Consider the following 20,311-nt stretch of genomic DNA (forward strand, 5'->3'; position numbering starts at 1 on the left):
ATTTAAAGTACACTATTCTTTTAACCAGTATATTTTTAAATTTTGGTAGTTTATTGCTATTTTAATATCAGAAGTCTGGTGCACAAACAGTACTGGGTTTATAAAAAGTTTGCCCATTTTTGAAATGCTAAGCTTTCCCAATTCAAACTAACTTACTGTGAAAAGAAAACCATGACAACTGTTTGTACCTCTTGCTTTATTATTACATCCGGCCTGGTCACTCTTAGAAATTCAATCTATTATGGTTGCTAGGAGTCTGTTGCTGTGCAACCTAGAAGGGTATGCTGTGCTTTCAGGCTAAGGAGTGCTAATAAACCTGTAGGCTTCCTTCTATGGGTCTGACCAGTGTGTTTAAAGGGCTTAATACTTTTCAAGAGTGATTGAAGACACATCCTATTAAAAACAAGTCACACTGAGAGATTTCTAACAAAGGGATAAAATGCTAAACGTACACAAATATTCAAAATGTATCCTCAGAATCCCTAATTTGGTAAAACAAACAAAGAACAGATTATGATCTATATTTCAATTATACCACCTACCATTCCCAAGTTTTTATTTCCATATTGACCTATAAAAGGTTATAATGGATATAAATGAACTCAGAATGTTTTAGGGAGGGGAAAGCAGTTAGTAACTTCAACTTTATAAACTTATATAAATTCCAAAAATAGAAAAATAAATTTAACCTAGGAATCTAGGAGTCATGAATTTTGCAGAACTAAAAGGCATCCCTCCCAATACACACACACACACACACACACACACCCTTGAAAATCTGAAATTCTAAATTTCATTTTATTATTAAAAAGATGACCTTTTTCATCCTTTATATTAATTCTAAAATATATTCTATCCTATCATATGCATATTCTCCATAACTTTAAAAATTAACACTCAATAAGTTACTCACAGAACTTCACTAAACTAGATAGCACTGAACGTAAATAAAAAGAAAGATAGTAGAGGCTATCAATAAAATGCTGATAAACAAATTGTGTGAAATAGTACTTTAAAAGTGGGTAGAGGATATGAGAGGACCTCTACATTCCTTAAAAAAAGAAATTATATTGACTTTTATTTCTTTATGAAAAAGACATTAAGTATTTGAAGATAAAGATGATGAAATTGGTCTACCATAAAATACCAAAGGTCATGCAGATAAATAAAAATATGTGATTTTACAATAATCATCAGTCTTTTTTATTTTTACTTTTATGAATTTATCTGAGCCAAACTGAGGACATATCCCAGGGAGTAAGATTTCAAATGCTCCTCAATAATCACTTTATGAAACTTTATCCATATTTTCCAAGGATGTTTTGATACATTTATTCTCGCTATGTGTTTTACTAATACTGCCTGCAGCTTTAGAAAGTTAAAAATAAGTTTTTGTAAATGCCAGGCAACATTTTTTCTTTATTCATGGAAACAGTTAGCCCTTCTATCGCTGAGCTGGTTGTACTTTCTAAAATAACCTGTCAACTACACTACCTCTTTCTTTTTTAAAGAGTCACGTATATCTGTCCTTCAATGGTTGTTTTATTTTTTCTTCTCATTGCACACTATGGGAAACAGAATAAAGGAAATTATAACTATTTCTTTAAAAGTACCAAAAAACAACAAACAGAAGAATGAAGAATAACTATCCAAAAAAGGCAAAAAATCCAATAATAAAGGAGCAGGCTGAGAGGTGCAAAGGAACCATCTGACCAAAGACTGAGACTGAGGTAGGAAGAGAACGGGTTGGCTAAGAAGTTTTAAAACTCAAACAGCTGATGCCAAGCAATAACAAGCAGAAAAGACCAGAGCAAATGGGAGGAAAAGGGGCAGAAAGGGTGACAAACAGAGACAAGAATGTGTTAGAGAATAACTGAAAGAAAATGCGCAGAAAAAAAACCTGATTCATTTTACAAATGAGGGGGAAAACAAATATGAGATTTTTATATTCAATACTTATATTTTGAATCATCCTTATTTCTTAAGAAGGCATACAACAATTCAGAAAATGTCTTAAAAGATGTAGTGATATACGTACCATTTATGATGTAAAACCAAGTAAGCAGTAACTTGAAGACTCAATTTGACAATGAAATAATTTGATTACTTTCCAATTCTCATCTAGGATTAAGGAAAATTTAACTTAAGTCTATAGGTACAAAATGTAATATATGAAAATATCTTTTAAAGCAATGAAAACTGATTTTTCCCAAACAAGAACAAAACATTAAGACCCACACTACACACTACACACACACACACAGTAGTCTAAAAAGTTATATAAAGTCAGATTCTAAATATACCATTCACAGAAGTGTGTTAGGCAAATCTGTTAACTTTTAAAGCAGTTATTTAATAGTTGGTCAATTACTAGTCAAGTGTAGTAAATAATGCTGGAAGACTCTGCTCTGAAAGTTCTAGACTGGCTACATTAATATTTAGTCTCCTGTCAGGCACTATTAATTAAAGGCAATGGGGCAAAAATAAGGAATAAGACTTTTTAATGGAGATGGAATCCATAGTGGAAGTGTTGAGGGACAGAGCCTTCTGGTTAGGAAGCTGCAACAATTATACAGTGTGGCATACTGAGAATAACATATTCATCCATGGAATTAAGTCTCTTTTATTGCACATTCCAGTTTTCTTGGATTTGCAACATCCTATCATATTTGATTCACTTCCAAATACCGAATTTCAAATTAAAAAAATCAAATTTCCTCAATGAATGCTGAACAGGAACTGAATTGTTTTATTTTTAATTTCATAAATTTTTATCAAGAATTGTAGGTACTTTGATAATTCACATTATAAGGGTTGGTAACAAATGAAGGTTAGAATTCTGTTTTAGTAGTCCCATCTTACTAATTATAAAGAGAAATCATTATGGGAGCCATTAATATAACATAATTTCTCCTTTCTGCTGAAAGAATATCTGCCCAAATACTTTTCAAATTATTTCTATAATTTGTTTAGCTACAGTCAAAAGGATATTGAATGTACAAAGAAAGAGGTTTGTGTATGTTTTCAGTATTAGACTTTATATAATATAAACAACTGATTAGAAGAGTAATATCAATTAAAAACATATTTAAAAACTTCTTAAAACCCATTTTCACTTTTTAAGTACTACCACTCACTTTTATATATTTAAAAACTTGAAAAAAGGTATTGGATCACTTGATTTTTTAAAATGTATAACAGAAGATACTGGAAAAGGCATCTTCAAGTGTTTTCTATGAATATAAGGGACAATTTCATTGTATCTTATTATAAATGCCAATAACCTCAAAGATGTATATTTCACTTTTTTGTGAAAGCAAATACATAAAAAATCTTTAGAAAACATAAAATAAACCATATTTGTACAGAGGTAAATGTTACTTTCTCGGAGTGCACTTAGAAAAATGTCTTTGTGGAATCTATATTTAATTTAGAAGATTCTATTTAATTCCAACTCAAAATCTGAGACTAGAAATATTGAAGTTCACAATTCAGATTTTTAAATGATATTTGTCTGGAAACTAACCTTTATTCTTTTTAAGATTTTTTTTCATCCATTTCTCCATCCACAGAGGAGAAGGCAAAACATGGCAAAGAGGAGCAAGAGTGGCATCTGAGTGCTGAGCCTGACTCAGCTGTTGTCTCTCTTTCCAGAGGTAAAAAGTGAGGGGAGTAACAAGGGGTAGGTGGGGAGATAAGGGGTATAGCTGAAACAAAATTAACCATGAGTTGTTAACTATTAAAGAAGAGTGATGGATACATGGGAATTCATTTCATTGTTTCATCATACTGTTCTATTTTTACTTTAAAAAGTTAGGGGGGGAAAGTGGAGTAGATTTGCTCTCCTTAAGTCTTTTATAGCTCACACATTTTCTCATAAACACAGTGGTGGTACAAACAGGTGGTGATACTAAATTAAATTAGACTACTGTCATTTTTAATTTATTTGTATTTTTAACTGGCAGAAATACTATTTTCTCGAGTTCAATAAACTCTGGCCTACAGGTTGTTAAAATGTGGGCACAACTGACTCACTTCAGACACAAATACCTGGGCACATTTGCAAATATAATCATTTAACCAGCCTGTAACGATGGAAACCAGGATTAGAACGAAATACTTCTTATACATAATTATATAAGTTCAGAGAAAGGGAGTTGTTTTTTTTTTTGCTTAAGGTTCCACAACAATTTCTACTTCCTTAAATATGTTAAACACACACTATATATTTTTACCATTTTTTGAAGTATTACAATATAGTACAATAGCCTCAAATACTGCAAAACTGTATATTTCATAATGGATGACAGACACATATGCTTAATATTTGACACTGAACTGAAATTAGAAAATATGATTTTGACATTAGTACACTGAAAACCTCATTCTAAAAATATCAGCATGACAATCTATTTGTCAAAATAACAGAATTCAAGACAATCTGCCTCCATTAGTAACTTTTACTTATCTAAATAACCTCTCATTTTTGTCATTTTGCATACACAAAATTTTAAATTCAGTTCATAAATCCATGATTACAGATGACTAGACAATGACAGATAACTATGCTACATAAACAATAACATTCTAGTTTCACATTTTCTAAGACACTGCAAAGCATTTTGATCATAGAAGCCATCGTATACAGATACTTTCTCTAGTTTAAATTAGCCATATGAGCAAACTGAGGGTATAACCAATCAAATTACCAGTCAGCTCATTCTAATTTCAATTTGCCTATATTAATAGTGATTTTACTTTGAATAGTTCACATTGCAATTTTTTAGGATCTATTCTTGTGATAGTTCCAGATGTTTCAGCACAACCTCCAACTTAGAAATAAGTAGGGTGGACTGAAAACCTTAACCTTTCCTAACATCTCAAAAGAAAAACTAAAAGTAGGTTTTGAGTCTCTTAATCTGCTTTTTTCCTTATAGAAAAACCATAGTGAGTGTTCTTGTTTTTTCATCAATATACACCTCAAAATAATATAAAATGAAAAGGCCGTAAAGGAATGACAGAAGGCAACAAAGAGTCAGGGGGAAAAAAAGTACTGTGAGGACAGATGTAAACAATTAGGACTCTTTAGTATAAAAGGAAGGCTAGTATCAACCAAGGTATCATCTGAGGTCTGGTGCATGAATTTGTGCACCAGTTGGGTCCCTCGGCCTGGCCTGAGGGATTGGGCTAAAACCAGCTCTCTGACAATCCCCAAGGGGTCCCAGATTACAAGAGGGTGCAGGCCAAGCCAAGGGACCCCACTGGTGCATGATTGGGGCCGACGGAGACCAGGAGGTTGGCCAGCAGGGGAGGGACTGCGGGAGGGCTCCAGGACATGTCCGGCCTATCTCACTCAGTCCCGATCAGCCAGACCTCAGCAGCCGGTCAGAGCATTTGCCCCCTGGTGGTCAGTGCATATCCTCGTGACTGGTCGACTGTCTGCCCCCTGGTGGTCAGTGCATGTCATAGCGAGCAGCTGAGCGGCCTCAGCACATCACTAGCATATTACACTTTGATTGGTTGAACAGTTGACTGGACAACTGGACACTTAGCATATTAGGCTTTTATTATATAGGATAAAGTTACAATGGAAGAAATACACAACTTACCTCTGTCACCTTTGTTCAAATGTCACCTCCATAAAATCTTCCTAATCATCATACTTAACATTGCAACCTCTCCACCCTCATCACCTATCCTCTCTAGTCAACTTATTTTTTTATCCTCACCCAAGGAGTGAGGATATTTTTCCCCATTTTTTAGAGAGAGTGGAAAAGAGGAAGGAAGGAGCAGAGAGAAAGAGAGACAGAGAAGTAAAGAGAGAAATAGGAACATCAATGTGACAGACACACATGGGTTGGTTGCCTTCCATGCACCCCAAGTGGGGTTGGGGTTTGAACATGCAACCCACATACTTGGCCTTGAGCAGGAACTGAACCCATGACCCCTCTGGTTCACAGACCAATGGTCTGCAGTGGTTCTCAACCTTCCTAATGCCACGACCCTTTAATACAATTCCTCATGTTGTGGTGACCCCCAACCATAAAATTATTTTCATTGCTACTTCATAACTGTAATTTTGCTACTGTTATGAATTGTAATGTAAATATCTGAAATGCAAGATGTATTTTCATTGTTCACAACCCACAGGTTGAGAACTGCTGCTAGACATTGAGCCATGCTGGCCAGGGCTCTAGATCTCTCTTTTTTAAAAATTTTCTCCATATCATTTACAACTATTATAATACTCATTTATCTTCTCTCTCCATCATCCTGAATTGTTTGAATATAAGATTCTCAAGGGCAGAGATCTGATAAATTTTCTTCAGTGCTCTATTCTCCAGAGAATTTCATTACTTGGCCCATATTGTATGTGTCAATATTTGATCAATAAATGAATGGATGAATAAAAAAGTGAAAATGAGTGTGTACACCCAAACTGACTCTAGAAACTGACTCAGGAAAGAGGTTAAGATGACTTCACAAGTGGCAGTAAACTTACCAAACTAATCACCTCAAGAGATGGTACAGAATAAAAATACCCTGATTAAAAATAGCCCTGGACAGATTTATGAAAGCCAGATCCATATTAAAAATAGTTTTTTAAGGAGAAAGTCTCTGTAGTAGGCATCAAAGCAGATAACCCTACCTTTCCACAGTGCAACCCTTAATGGATATCACAAATGCAACCACAGATCTGACTACTGTAATAATTCCATTCTAATACCACCAGTTGCCTTGGTATAAGCTTGGAACTCAGGTCCTGATTCTGTACTTTTGACATCCCAATAGGACAGTAAAGTTAGGTAGCAAAAGGTGAAACTCAGGAAATCTGGAGTATTCAAAATAGCCTCCCCCCCAAAAGCATAGTTATCATAATGCCTCCCAGGTCTCTCCCCTACTAAGCAGCATTAGGAATACCCACACCCTGCCACAAGCAGAAAAAAGGAGATAATAGATCCTAAAAGGCACTCCCCAACTTCTGAAACTATTAGTCTTAACAGACACTAAAAAAAGTCCCAGGCAAGTTTAGAATTTCACACATTTACATATACATACATATATATACAAAATTCATATATACATAGAGTTAGATAACAAAATCATTTGAAAAGATAAATGGAAACGAGACCTTGATCTAGTGTCTACTAGCTGATGCCTTTTTAAAGAAATATCCAAAATTCATGAATTCATGCCATTAAATCCATTTTAAAAAAAACAGGAAGTAAATAAACCCATTTGGACTAATAGAACTGCATTGCTCTAAAGGTCAGTATAAAATCAGGACTAGACAAAATTATAAAATGGTTAAATGTGTATTCTATAATTTTATTAGAGATAAACAAGCTGAGGCTTCATAATTATTCACTGATTGCTTCTACTAGAAAAGGACACTGGATTTTGTGCTGAGTTCCAAAACCTCAGGAAGCTTACAAAAAAATTTAGAAAGATCAAACATTTACAAACAAATCACATTTTCCAATTAGTATCAGGGTTAATAAAAATTTCATTAGAAGTGAACTTATTCAAGTTAAGAACCACTCTATTTATTTAACTTTAGCGAAGATGAATGCAAGCAGTGTGGCCCTAGCCAGATAATTCAGTTTGAGCACTGTTCAGGTATACCAGCATTTGAGGGTTCAATCCCCAATCACGGCACATACAAGAATCAACCAGTGAGCCCTGGCTGGTGTGGATCAGTGGCACTGAGAGGTCACTGGTTTGATGCTGGAACAGGACAGTAATGGAAACTGCCATTTACATGTTAGATATAGCGCTGCTCTTTGCCTCTGTCATCTAATGTGATCTCTGAAACCACCTTTCAAAGTAGACTTTAGTAACCATAACCATATCTCACAGAGTTTAAGTAATCTGCCTAAAGTTAAACTATTAATCAGTAGCAGAGCTAGAATTCAAACCCAGAGCTGTTCATTCCAAAGTTATTGCTCTTAAACAGTGATTTTCAACCGGTATGACACAAGAATTTTAAAAACATTCAATACCTGACTATTTAGTCAGGGGTACTACTCACCTCTTTTCCCTTAAATTGTCAAATAAAAAAATGACAATAGCCAACACAATGGCCGTCTAGTGTGAATCAAAATTAGACCTATATTTTTGTCAGATCAGCAAAAGAAATATGACAAGTTCAGTTGTCATATATTTTTTGCTGTGCCACAGAATTTTATTTTTAATTTATCAGAGAGAGAGAGGAAGAGAAAGGAAGAGAGATAGAAACATTTATGAAAGAGAAATATCCATCTGCTGCCTTCTGTGCGCCCCCTACTGGGATTGAGCCTGACACCAGGCATGTGCCTGGACCTAGAATCAAATCTATTAACTACCTGGTGCATGAGATGATGCTCAACCACTGAGCCACACCAGCCAGGCCAGAATTTTAGTCATTAGTTTATGTGTGCCATGAGATGAAAAAGATTGAAAATCGCTGCTCTTACCCAATTGCCTAACACTATAAGCCAGGCTGGCAAAAAAAAAAAAAGTTACAGAGCAGAGTGATGAAATATATATTTCAAAATGTACAGTAGTTTCTAAGCTCCCTAAGCGCACGGCACAATGGAAGTTTTGTGGCATCTGTAAATATTTCTTAAATGATTCTGATGAGTAGACAATGAAGATTCCTGAAAGATTCTCACCCAAAGAAACATAAAACTTTGGGCTATTTGAAAACATCCAAAGTATCTTCTTTTTAGAAGATTCCATTAATCCCTATTTAGACATAGTTTAAGTAAAAATTTATCCAGATTATAAATTCATAAGATATTAAAAACACAATCCATGTTTTAGATTCTTCCTCTTTATATCCAAGAAATATAGCAGTCTAGTACTTATTTATGCTGGGAACTGAATCTCTATATTCAAATCTCAGTTTAAAAGTTCCAAGTATGTAGCACTCTCTTTTCAACTGAATTACACTCTTAATATTTGTATTTTTCTATTCTGTTTTACAGTAGGTATGTTGACAAATCAGGAGTATAGTTAAGTCTAAAAGTAAATGATTTAAATTCTGCCTCCCCCCCTCAGAAAAAAAACCCTCCCCTTCAATTAACAGAAAGCAAAATCAATTTAATGCATTGTATTCTAAGCCTCTCTTAATTTAGATGCAACAGCAGCATGAAACATTAGAAATATCATAAAGAATGAGAAACTTCTAGGCAAAAATGCAAGAACTAACTAATATTTCATCAGACTTTTGTTTATCATAGCTCCTTTTTTTATTGAAGGCAAAGATAAATCCAAAGGGAATGGTTTTACAAGAAAGGTTGGTCTGTGGGGATTTACCTTGTTAAGAACAAATGACAAATGGTTTTCCCCGTATAGGAAACCTACTCCTGTTTCATGTAAGTGCATCCTTTCAGATTTGGTACCACAAATGAGGCTGGTAAAAGCATCAAGTTACTGCTAGAAAGTTCAGTTGTCATTTTCTTGGTCACTCTTAGCAGATTGTTTCAAATAATCAACAGAGCTAGTGCTCAAATTATGCATTTTATCACAAAACAGGATACCAAAACTAAGTTCAATCCTGACCTTGTAGATTTACTTCCAATTCTAACACACACACACACACACACACACACACACACACACACACACACACCATGTTGGCAATTACTATTCTGCCACCATCTCATACTATTATTTAGTAGACAACATATCCTTCCAAGAATTCAGATTAAGAAGTCACATAATAGCATGACTGCTGGTATTGCTTCTGGTTGCTATGGAATAAAGGGCAATCCCTTCACATTCTCATTCTGTTGGTTCTCACTAAGAGTGCTGCAACACCTTTAAGCCCAGCCGGGCAAGTCTCAGCTTGTACCACAGATATAAACTGCCATTATTTTACTTTTGTTCCACAAAAGAGTGACCTACAGGAACAAACGTTTCAATTATTTAAAATTAATAATGCAATAGTGCACAACAACCTTTAGAATGGTTAGACTCAACCTTACCCTCATCACAAAAGTAGAGGTGCATGCCAGGTCTGAGAATTATTTCTGCCAACACAATTTGACATAAATCACTAATACCTGACAGAGGAAAATAAAATGATAGTGATAAAAAAATATAATATTTTCTTTTTTAAAAGATCGAGCAAATATGGTATTTTCCTTTAATATAAAGGCTGTTGATGACGTGTAAAAATATTTAAAATGTTATTCCTATTCTAAAATAGAGCAATTAAATACTGATTTGTATACCAAAGTATAGTTGGAGATAATAAAAAATAAATATATATATATATTCAGAATGCAGAATTATAAAACTTTAATGTGCTTTTTCTAGAAAAAAAATGAGTTCAAACTTGTAGGTAAACAAGTATTCTGAGTACTGAAGGCAGCACATTTGAGTTGTTTGCTTTTTAATAAAAGTTTTGCACTAGCAATGACATAACAGGAGAATGCTGGGAGAGAAGTGTGGAGTCTGGGGTCCAACAGCCCCAGCTACGACAAATGTTATGTCACTGTGCAAGTCACTTCACCTCCGTTTTCTTATATTTAAAATAAGTGGGGGACAGGGTGGTGGGTTGAATTAGATAACTTTCAAAGTATTTTCCAACTTAAAAATTCTGATTCTAAAATAAAACATCCTAATTATGTCTCTACTGGAATCCTACAAAATTGTGTCATTGGAAAGCATGGTTAACTCTGGTGACAGACTTTTTCACATTTTTAATCCCTAGCACCCTGGCTATCCCTATTAGTTGCTGTGCAGAGCCAGAAGAGAAAGGCTGAAGTTGTGCCCCTGACAGTCATCATAAGGGTTTGCAGTTCCAGCTCCAGACCCAAAGCTTAGCTGCTATGCAAACAAGTCAAGTTCAAAAATACAAGTCAGTTCTTGGATAAAGCTTTCCTTTACATGGTGTTCTTCCAAATCAGAACATTAAGTTGTTTGCTATTAGGGAGTTACTCCAATGTAGAATAAGAAGACCAATATTGTTACCATATTAGAAATGGCTTTTAAAAATTATACATATGACATAAATGCAGTGGAAGTAAAATTTCAAAAAAAACTTTTCAACACCAGAATAAAACCACCATTGCTTTAATTCAATGACTTTCAACTGATATGCCCCAAGCATTTTTAAAACATGCAATACCTGACTATTTAGTTAGGAGCAATGACCTCTTTTGCCTTAGATTTTCAGATAAAAAAAATGACAACAGCCCACACAACAAGAGCTATTTGGTGTGAATGAATCAAAACTATACCTTCTTTTGGTCAAATCGGCAAAAATATATTTGTGTGCCGCAGAATTTTAGTAATTAGTTTATGTGTGCTATTATATGGAAAAGGTTGAAAATCAGTGCTTTACTTGATGCTATCTTGAATGTCATATAATAAAAAGCGACTGTTCTCTTTGATTCTACATAGGTATTGAAAAGCACAGAAAAAATATTACAAACAAATTGGTATTTACATTAAATTCATATATTTTTAAAATTAATAACGTATCCTATAAATATTTCTGAAATTAACATGCATTTCATATGATCCTTTGTTTTGCAGGGTTATGTTTATATTTTGTTCAATCATTGTTTGGCTGATTAAGCTTTACACTGGTATTTTTCTGTATACATTACATCTACCTGCTTTTGGAAACCCTGACTATATGACAATCTAGTATCCAGGATCACTTAAATTAGATGTTTCCTAATGGCAGAAAGAATTAAATATAACCCTTTGAAAAAAGAAATCACAGTTTAGTCATACAATAAGATCAAATTAGTAGTGTATCACTTTGGTTATTTTGTATCACTTTATTATTTTGTCTGACTAGTTAATCTATAATAGAAGTATTTTTAAAGAATGCCACAATATTTCAAGTTATATATATTTCTCTGAAACCTTTTGGATCAGAAAGAAGTTTAGCACTTAAAGTTACATAACTGAAAAATGCAGGCCTTATTTAATGTATTTACTTCTTCATGCCTAAATCATTTAATTAGATTCAAACAACAAGAAAACATCAGCTTTTAAATAAAGAGATTTAGGTCAGTATTTTGTGTTGTTTATTAAAGTGACATTAATCATTACTTATTTTACATGTTAGATCATTACAGAATAATTTCCAATATGAATGGATTTTTTTCCCTATAGACTAACTTTGGAAAATAAACTTCTTTCATAAAAACTAAGAAAACTTCTTCATTCCCTGAAGTTGGTGAATCAGAAAATATTAAACTTTGAATGGTGTTATATGTTATCACTGCATGAGCTCCTAGTAATGAATGTCACTTCCTTTACTCTCTTCTATTATGTCCCCGTAACTGAATAGCTAACTTTGAAGGGAATATTCCAGAAGATAGTTGGTTTTCTTCACTTACAAAATGGCTCTTACCAGTTTACCCAAATCTACCCAAAAGAATGACATACAAAAGATTAGCATCATTTCAACTCTGAGAAGTATATCTCAGTTGTTATCCTGTGCCCTGCAATCACGGGCTGCTGTCCTTGAGCTTGCTCCCATTTTAATGATAGGCCAGATTTCAAGTAGAAGAACCTAGAGTTACTAAACAAAAGACTCTACCAACAACTAAGAACAAACTTCCTGATTTAAATAAATGCTGTGCTGAGAAGAAACAACATGACCAGTCACACTTAAATATTGCGTCTTAAAAATAATGTAAGCATTGTTTCAAGTCCACATTGAGTCTATTCTTAAAATTAGATTAACACTGTTTCAGAGTAACATAGGATAAAAGATTCAAGTTTATTTCAATAAACAAATACCTCAAATTATATAGACCTAAGAATAGAAGGTACTAATTGTTAAATGTGTGATGAGCACATGGGGATTCATTATGCTATTCTCTCTATGTCAGTGTAAGTTATAAAAGTTCCAAAATAAGACAGTCTTAAGAATATGTACATTTACAGTACAGTTTTGTGGTATACATTGGCTTCCCAAATGTAAACTGCTTTAGATATCAGATATAATAATCAGATATCTCAAGTGAAAATATTAATTTTTAGTATATTTTGTATACTAACATTATATTGTATAGCTTTGTAATGATAAAATAATTACAAGAAAACTCTGATGTAATATCTCAATGTAATACTCTTCTAAACACAACATTAATAGTGAAGCTCCATATAATAATAGTCAAAGGTTCCAGAGATTTATTATACTTGCAACAAATATAAAAACAAATGGTGCCCATAAAGAAACTTAAGTACAATCTATTCCTCAGCTATTAGTTAATATCTCAGTAAGGCAAGAAAAAACAAAAAAAAGACTGTTCTTCCAACTAATTAGTTCACCATTTATACTTTCACTTACCCATCTTAACTTATTTTTATCTTAATTTCTAAACTCTCCACTAATTTAACCTAACTACATTTTCAATATCTCTTTCTACCCTTCTTTTTTTATATTTATTGATTCACAAATATCATGTCTGTCATTTTGTAGTCTTCTAAAGTCCACACATAGTTGGGAATATGTATTTCGTATCCAGTACCTCATTTCTCTTCCTTTTCAAAATGCTCCTTAAAATTCAATTTAAAAAAATCACAGTCACTTCAGGATTTCTAAATTAACCAAAGTAGTATTGTCACTGAAGACACATTGATATAAATCTTTTCATTCTCATTCAAAAGTAAATGCCAAAGGACAATGATGTAAAACTATAAGCTTATAGACTAATAAGTCCAATTATCTCTTAGGCCTCTGCTAGAATGATTTTGAATCAAATATTAGAAATAACGCTATCAACAGTATTTGTGGTAATATGCTGAATACGGCAAACTGGGTTTCTAATACATATAGCCTCTAAAATGAAATTTTTACTCTAAATTGTACTTAATCATTGTTCATACTCTAGTTTATCCAACTATGTTCCTGCCCAGATTTACCCTAATTCTTACCCAATTCCTTCAGATTAAAGAAGGTGCTATTCTGGGTATGGCATGTTACTTACTGGCATTCTTCCCAAGGTTTGTAAATCAATAGATAAACTGGAATTTCCAAAGCTCACACATAACACATCACACAAGGCAGTACTGTAGGATTTGGGAAATTCCTGACAGCAATGCAAATTAACAAAAACACAATAAAATAGAGAGGCTTACTTACATTACCCAAGAAATAAGCTTTTACTTTCGAGTTTACCAAGGGCAGCAGGGCTGCAGGTAAATGAAACATCAGGATCACTAACAATGACTTCCTCTCAAAAATTACTTTTATTAACATTTTCAGTCCATGGTCATTTACACCAATAAATGATCAAGTCTAACCCAATCAAAATATTAAAAAACACTCCCTTCCAATTTTAAAAATAAAATCCCACCTCATTTCCAAGCCATATAGTTCTCAAACCTTTGCTCAAACATAAATCCATATGTATTATACAACTCTACTCACTCAACATATTTAAACTGCTTTAAATTTCAAAACTTGACAGACTTCTAAAAATAAAGGAACAGATCAAATGTTGATCCAGCAATACAATATCTTATACTACTATCATACGAATAAATTACAATTTTTATCTTTAACTATAATTCAACTTTAGTATTCATAGCATCTATTAACTAAAAGTAGCCTCTAAAAATTATCATATAATGTGAGGCACTATAAAAATTGTTCCCCATATCACACAAAGATCAACCAAAGAACTTAAGTCAAACGTTTCTTTAATGTTCTTTGCCTCAAGAAAATATCACTGAAGTGGTTTCTAATACTGTTATAAGATATGCATAATACAAAAACAAAATGGTATGGATAGACATTCTAAAGCACCAAGCACAATGTACATTAAAATTGTTTTCTAAAGGTCTACACACACACACACACACACACACACACACACACACACCATAATATCTAGGATAAATTCCATTTTTCTTCATGTAAGTACACCCTAATAGTATAAAGTGACTTTTTAAACAAAATGTTTTAAAATGTCCTTTAAAGCATACAATATAATCACATTGTACAATAAAGAGTCTAACTTTAGCTGATGTCTGTATTTTAATTTTTCATGTTAGGTATTCCTTGTGGCACATCAAAATACATACTGTAAATTAAAATGGTAAAGGTGATTTTCAGGTCACTAACAAAGTATCTTTCCATGTGTTTTTTATTAATGATCCTTACAGTGACACTTCATTAAAACTTATCTCCAAGACTGTCATCAGATAGAATCAGATGCCAATCAGTGAAAGCCTAATGTGACAGGTTATATACTCTCTGGTTCTTTTAAATGTCAGCCTAAACAGGAACAGGGGAAAAGCGTAGATTCTTTTGTAAAACAAAAATAAATATATATCCACAAAACAATCCACCTAAAGAAAATGTAGACAGTTGGATTTAAGACATTAGTTCTGTATCTGGCACACAAACTAGATTTCCTCAGGACTTCTTTCTTTTATTCCTACCTTTCTAAAGCTGTGCATGACTAAACCACAATATAGACTCCTTAGAAGGGTACTATTGCACATCCACTAATGTATTAAGGATAGACATACAGATACAGTCAGTTTTTAGGAGAAAAGTATCACAAATATAAAGTAAAAAGATGCCTATTCTCCCTTCCCAAAGTATACGTACTATGCACAATACTACAGCAGGAAAGGAAAAAGATCTGGAAGACTCCGATCGCCTTAGTCACTTCGGTTTCCCCCTTCCCCACCTCAATCGCTATCTCCCCCACAAAATGTCACAGTTAAAATTAAAAAAAATAAAATAAAAAGAACTGGGTAGAATATGCAATGCACTGGTATTGAACACTGGAAACAGGATATGATTTCTAAATGTATCTACTTCTTCCTGTCTCTCTCCAGCAGTCTCTCTCAACACTGATCCCAACTAAGGCATGGAAGAAACTTCATTGAAAAAAGCAAGGCATTTGTAAAATGGGTTTGCACATTAAGATAAACTATGCTGAGTGACACTGAAGAGGGCCAGATACATTTTTAAGGATGCCAGTCATTGTATTGAAATATATAGATGCTATCGAGCACTCGTATATGCGTGTAGTTCAGACTCTTGAATATCTTTACATTAATCAATACACATAATTATAAAAAATAATTTAAAAAACAATAATTACAATCTATTCAACTTTCATACACTCCTCATTAGATTGTAAGAGATGAGATATAGCAGAACAGAAGACATCTTGAACTAATGCAAAAATGCTCCCTTTCATAGTCCGCAATGCTTAAAAATCCAGATAAGTCTACTTGGTAAATTAACAATAATGCAAAATTTTACAGAAATGCTTGATTCTTAACCAAGAGACATAATTTTCTACTACCAAACCTGAATAAAAAGAATGTTTTACAACTATAAATAATATTCAGGAAAAAAGGCAAGCAATAAGTATTAGCAATGAAAAACATAAAAGTTGGCACTGCTTCCCAGAGCAGGGTCTCAAAGTACTAGTACTCCCAAGACGCTAACTACTCGCCCAGACTTCTTGACGGGACTTTAGTTCTTTCTAAAACTACCTGAAGTGCATGAAGGGAAGAAAAGGTCAAGGTTTTAATAACTGGGGAAGGAATGTGGAAAAATGAGATATACAGAAACCTATATTAATTTTTATTGCTTCTGATGAGAGAGATCTAACAAGTCCCTCTCCCTGTGTGTGTCAAATTGCCTATCCACATACTTGAGAAATGATATCCTGTTTTAAATATCTCATTGGTGAGCAACAGGCAGGAACCCCAACTGTCAGACACTTGTCTGGCATACAGACATAGAGGAGCTGCTGGTCAGGAGCTAAAGCTGTCAGACTCAGTTAATTCCTACGTGGGTGAGGACAACAGGGCACTAGCCACAGCACCCTAAGGGAGCCACTGACACGAAGGAACCTGCTGCAACAGTCATAGGTATGGCTATTACACCAGACGGAGGCTCTGAGTTTTCTTTTGTGGTTCTTATCAGAAGAAACAATAGGCAAGCAAAATGCTAGCCTCCGGCTCAGTGATATTGGCTTGTTTACCTTTTCCCAGAGCCAATCTTGTCACGGAGTCCTAGACTGTTAGTGCTGAAAAGGGCCTTAGAGATCACACAGCCCTACTGTTTCATTTTGCAGATGGAAAAACTGAGAGCCAGAAGGTGTAGGTGGCTAGCCTAAGGTTTTAGTTAGTGACAGAGTGAGCACGGAACAGAACCTTTTTTCTCACCTTTGCTCTCCTTTGGCTGGCACTTTTAAAGACCATTCTTTCTCTCTCCTCTCTCCTTTCACATGACTTCTGAATATGTTTCCTCTCCAACTGATGTACTTGTATTTTCTGACCAGCTGCCTCATTCTTAGGTTTGCTGGATTCAGTTACTATCACAGTGGTAAAAGGGGTGAGATATAGCAGAAGAGAAGGACATCTTGAACTAATGCAAAAAATGCGTCCTTTCCCTAAATAGGAAGCACCAGGAACCTGACAGTCTTGACCAGGCACTGTAAAACACAGGCAATGCAGTACTGGCTGCAGCATATTACAGCTTCTAATAAAAGTAGTGAGAAAGAAGAGTCCAGGAGGTAAGAGTCAGCAATAAGCAGGCATATGTGATTGTGCAAACACAGTATTTTTGGACTAGACTAGAGATTTAATCTAGAGGCCAGAACATAGCCGAACTGAGAAGGGAAGGAACCTTTCTGAAGCAAAATCATACTCAGTCACATCATTAGTAGATCAGTAACATGTTTTTTGTTCAAGGGAGTAGCCAAATGTACAGAAATTGTAAAGAAGATAATAGATTATTGAAATGATAAGAATGATAAATAACCTTACCATCTAAGTCACATTTCCTAGCATTTTCCCAAATATTCCTTTAAAAATATGTGTCAAATTCACTGGAGAAAGGAAGCAGATGAGATGGCTGAGCTGAGTCTCCCTACTTTATATGTTAGGCTAATTATCTATAAAAATAATGTAAAAGGAGTCATATAATAAACACTAAATAGGACTAGGGAGGAGGCAGCAGGTAAGATGAGAGAGGCAGACAAAAAGCCTACAATATACAGTACTTCAGCAAAGGTGACACACTGTTATCAAGTAAATTTTAAATTAAAATGTATAAATGACATTTCCAGTTTGAAAAACATTAGGGATATTTTAGACTAAAATAAGAAAAAAATCCATTCTTAATCAAATGTGTAGAAAATATATATTGTAAATTACTAAATACCAACTTTATATATAGCAGCCAACTACAATGTTTATTTAAACATCTTTAATTGTCAAAGAAATGGAGCTGAAGTTGACATTTCTCCTCTACAATTTAATATTATATATTTTATTGCATAATGTTCTAAGGTTACTATATCTCAAAGTTAGGGCTGGCAAATTCTTCCGAAATTACTTATTGCTACCCTTAGCAAAATAATTGTAAGCAGTGCATTATAAAATTATAGAATAATTTCTTGATGAATTCAACAACTATTGCCATTCTTTTATATTAAAGACTGTTTTGTATAAAGCTTATAAGGTTCAAAATGTTTTCAAATGTATTCATGTATAACAAATATGAAAAGGAAAATATATACTGGATAATGAAATGACAAGTGTAAGAGTTTATTAAATGCTGCATCATTAGTCCTCAGTCTAAGATACCTGAACCAGGAGAATAATACAAATATAGTAAGAGAAATCCATTAAAACAAGGCTGCAGTGTAAAACTAAAATATCACTTTAAACTAGTATCCTATTAATTCAGTGAAATAATAAGACTGATTATCAAAAAGTAATCCAATCCTGTGGTTGGTAGCTTTGTGTGTTTATTTTATAAAGTGGTGAGGAAGGAAGAATTATTCAATTAATGTATATTAGTGGGCCAAGTCTTTCGCAACTTAAAGCCCATTGGGAAGGCGGTGGTCAAGTGCATATTAAAAGGATTCTTAGATGGCTAAAAGATTAGAATGCGTATCTTCTAGTAGTCCCTAATAAGAAGAATTGAGCATATATTCTGTGTCAAATACTGAGCAAAGCACATCACATAAATCATTCCCTTTAATCTTCACAGAGCCTATAATGCAGGTAAGATTGACCCTATTTTTCAGATGAGAAAACTGAGTCTAGGTAACGGTAAATAACCTGTCCAAGGTCCCGCTGCTAATAAGATTAACTGAAATCTGACTCCAAAGCCTGTGTTCTTAACCAGTATACTTCCTTTGATCTACTTAAAGAAAACAAAACACAGGTCCTGGTGTGGTAGCTTAGTTGGTTAGAGCACAGTCCCAACACACCAAGGTTGCAGGTTCATCTCTGATCAGGGCACATATAAGAAGCAACCAATGAATGCATAACTAAGTGGAACAAAGAAATCGATGCTTCCCTTTCTCTCTCTCTCTCTCTCTCTCATATTAAGTTTAGCATTTCATGAAAACAAGTTCACACCTGCATTTTAGAAAGAACAGTTTTAACCCTTTGCGGTCCAATTTTATTTTTGGAATTCAAACAGTCTGGTCCAAATTAATTGACGGGATTGAATGTTGAACCGGTTTGCGGTGGACCTCACCTCGACGTTGGACCTGCTCCTAGCGCCTAGTTTGTCGAGTCAGCCTCCACGTTGGACCGAAAAGGGTTAAAGAACAAAACATATACCTATTTGATACTCTGAATATATTTCAATTTTAACTGATTTGTTTTCATTAAAGTACATCTCATACTTTGATGTGAAATATAATACTTCAAATATAAAAGTTTTGAAACAATGTCATATAATATACTTTAAAAATCATAATAGCATAAACTGTATGGTAAATAGTAGGACCACATTTTAAAAGACAAATATCTAAGTTATTTTAATAAGACTAGTATTTAAAAATGTTGTTATTACCTCTACATGTTTTGGATTCTCTGTGGCATTCCATCATATGAAATACTATTCCTGATAGTGGTACCTCATTAAAATACCATATTTTGCTGATTGTAGTTAAATGAGATTAACAGTATAGGTAACTCCATTATCTGGAGGAAAAAAGTTTATATGATATAACCATAATTTTCTAAGCTACTTAAGGAAGATACTGACTGCTACTATTTCAGTTATGTATCTTTTAGCATATATCCCTGCTGAGAAAAGAAAACCAATGATGCAACCAGAGCCCAAGAGGTTAAATTGAATTAATTCTCCTAAAAAAGCTCTCAATGAACAAATATTAAAATAGATCATTTCCAGTTTGGAATTATATGATAAATAGTAAGGCAGGGAATCTAAAACTTTTCAGATAACAAAGCCCAATTAAATATTCAAACCAGACTACTTCAACAGCATGAAGTGGGGACTGAATTCTCCAGACAATTTTTAATGGTATTATTATTGTTGATTTAATTAACCTCA

At 33.8% G+C, this 20,311-nt stretch overlaps 1 long non-coding RNA gene across 9 annotated transcripts in view; it reads right to left on the reverse strand.

The window, feature by feature from the left end:
* LOC107183849 overlaps nucleotides 1–19,977 on the reverse strand; it is an 86,754-nt gene extending 66,777 nt beyond the window's left edge. For 3 of the 9 annotated variants that reach the window (XR_001514651.1, XR_001514645.1, XR_001514656.1), the window contains exons 1-2: nucleotides 9,972–10,058; nucleotides 2,039–2,121 (exon numbers count right to left, since the gene is read on the reverse strand). This is a non-coding gene — a long non-coding RNA (uncharacterized LOC107183849). Of the gene's footprint in view, nucleotides 1–2,038; nucleotides 2,122–3,526; nucleotides 3,708–4,035; nucleotides 4,100–9,971; nucleotides 10,059–12,258; nucleotides 12,269–17,157; nucleotides 17,307–17,760; nucleotides 17,837–19,807 lie in introns of those variants that run through there. The other 6 variants (XR_001514646.1, XR_001514647.1, XR_001514650.1 and 3 more) reach the window with 6 other exon arrangements.
* Nucleotides 19,978–20,311: the final 334 nt, after the last annotated feature.

The sequence above is a fragment of the Myotis davidii genome, unplaced genomic scaffold (genome assembly GCF_000327345.1).
Source record: "Myotis davidii unplaced genomic scaffold, ASM32734v1 scaffold83, whole genome shotgun sequence".
NCBI lineage: Eukaryota > Metazoa > Chordata > Mammalia > Chiroptera > Vespertilionidae > Myotis > Myotis davidii.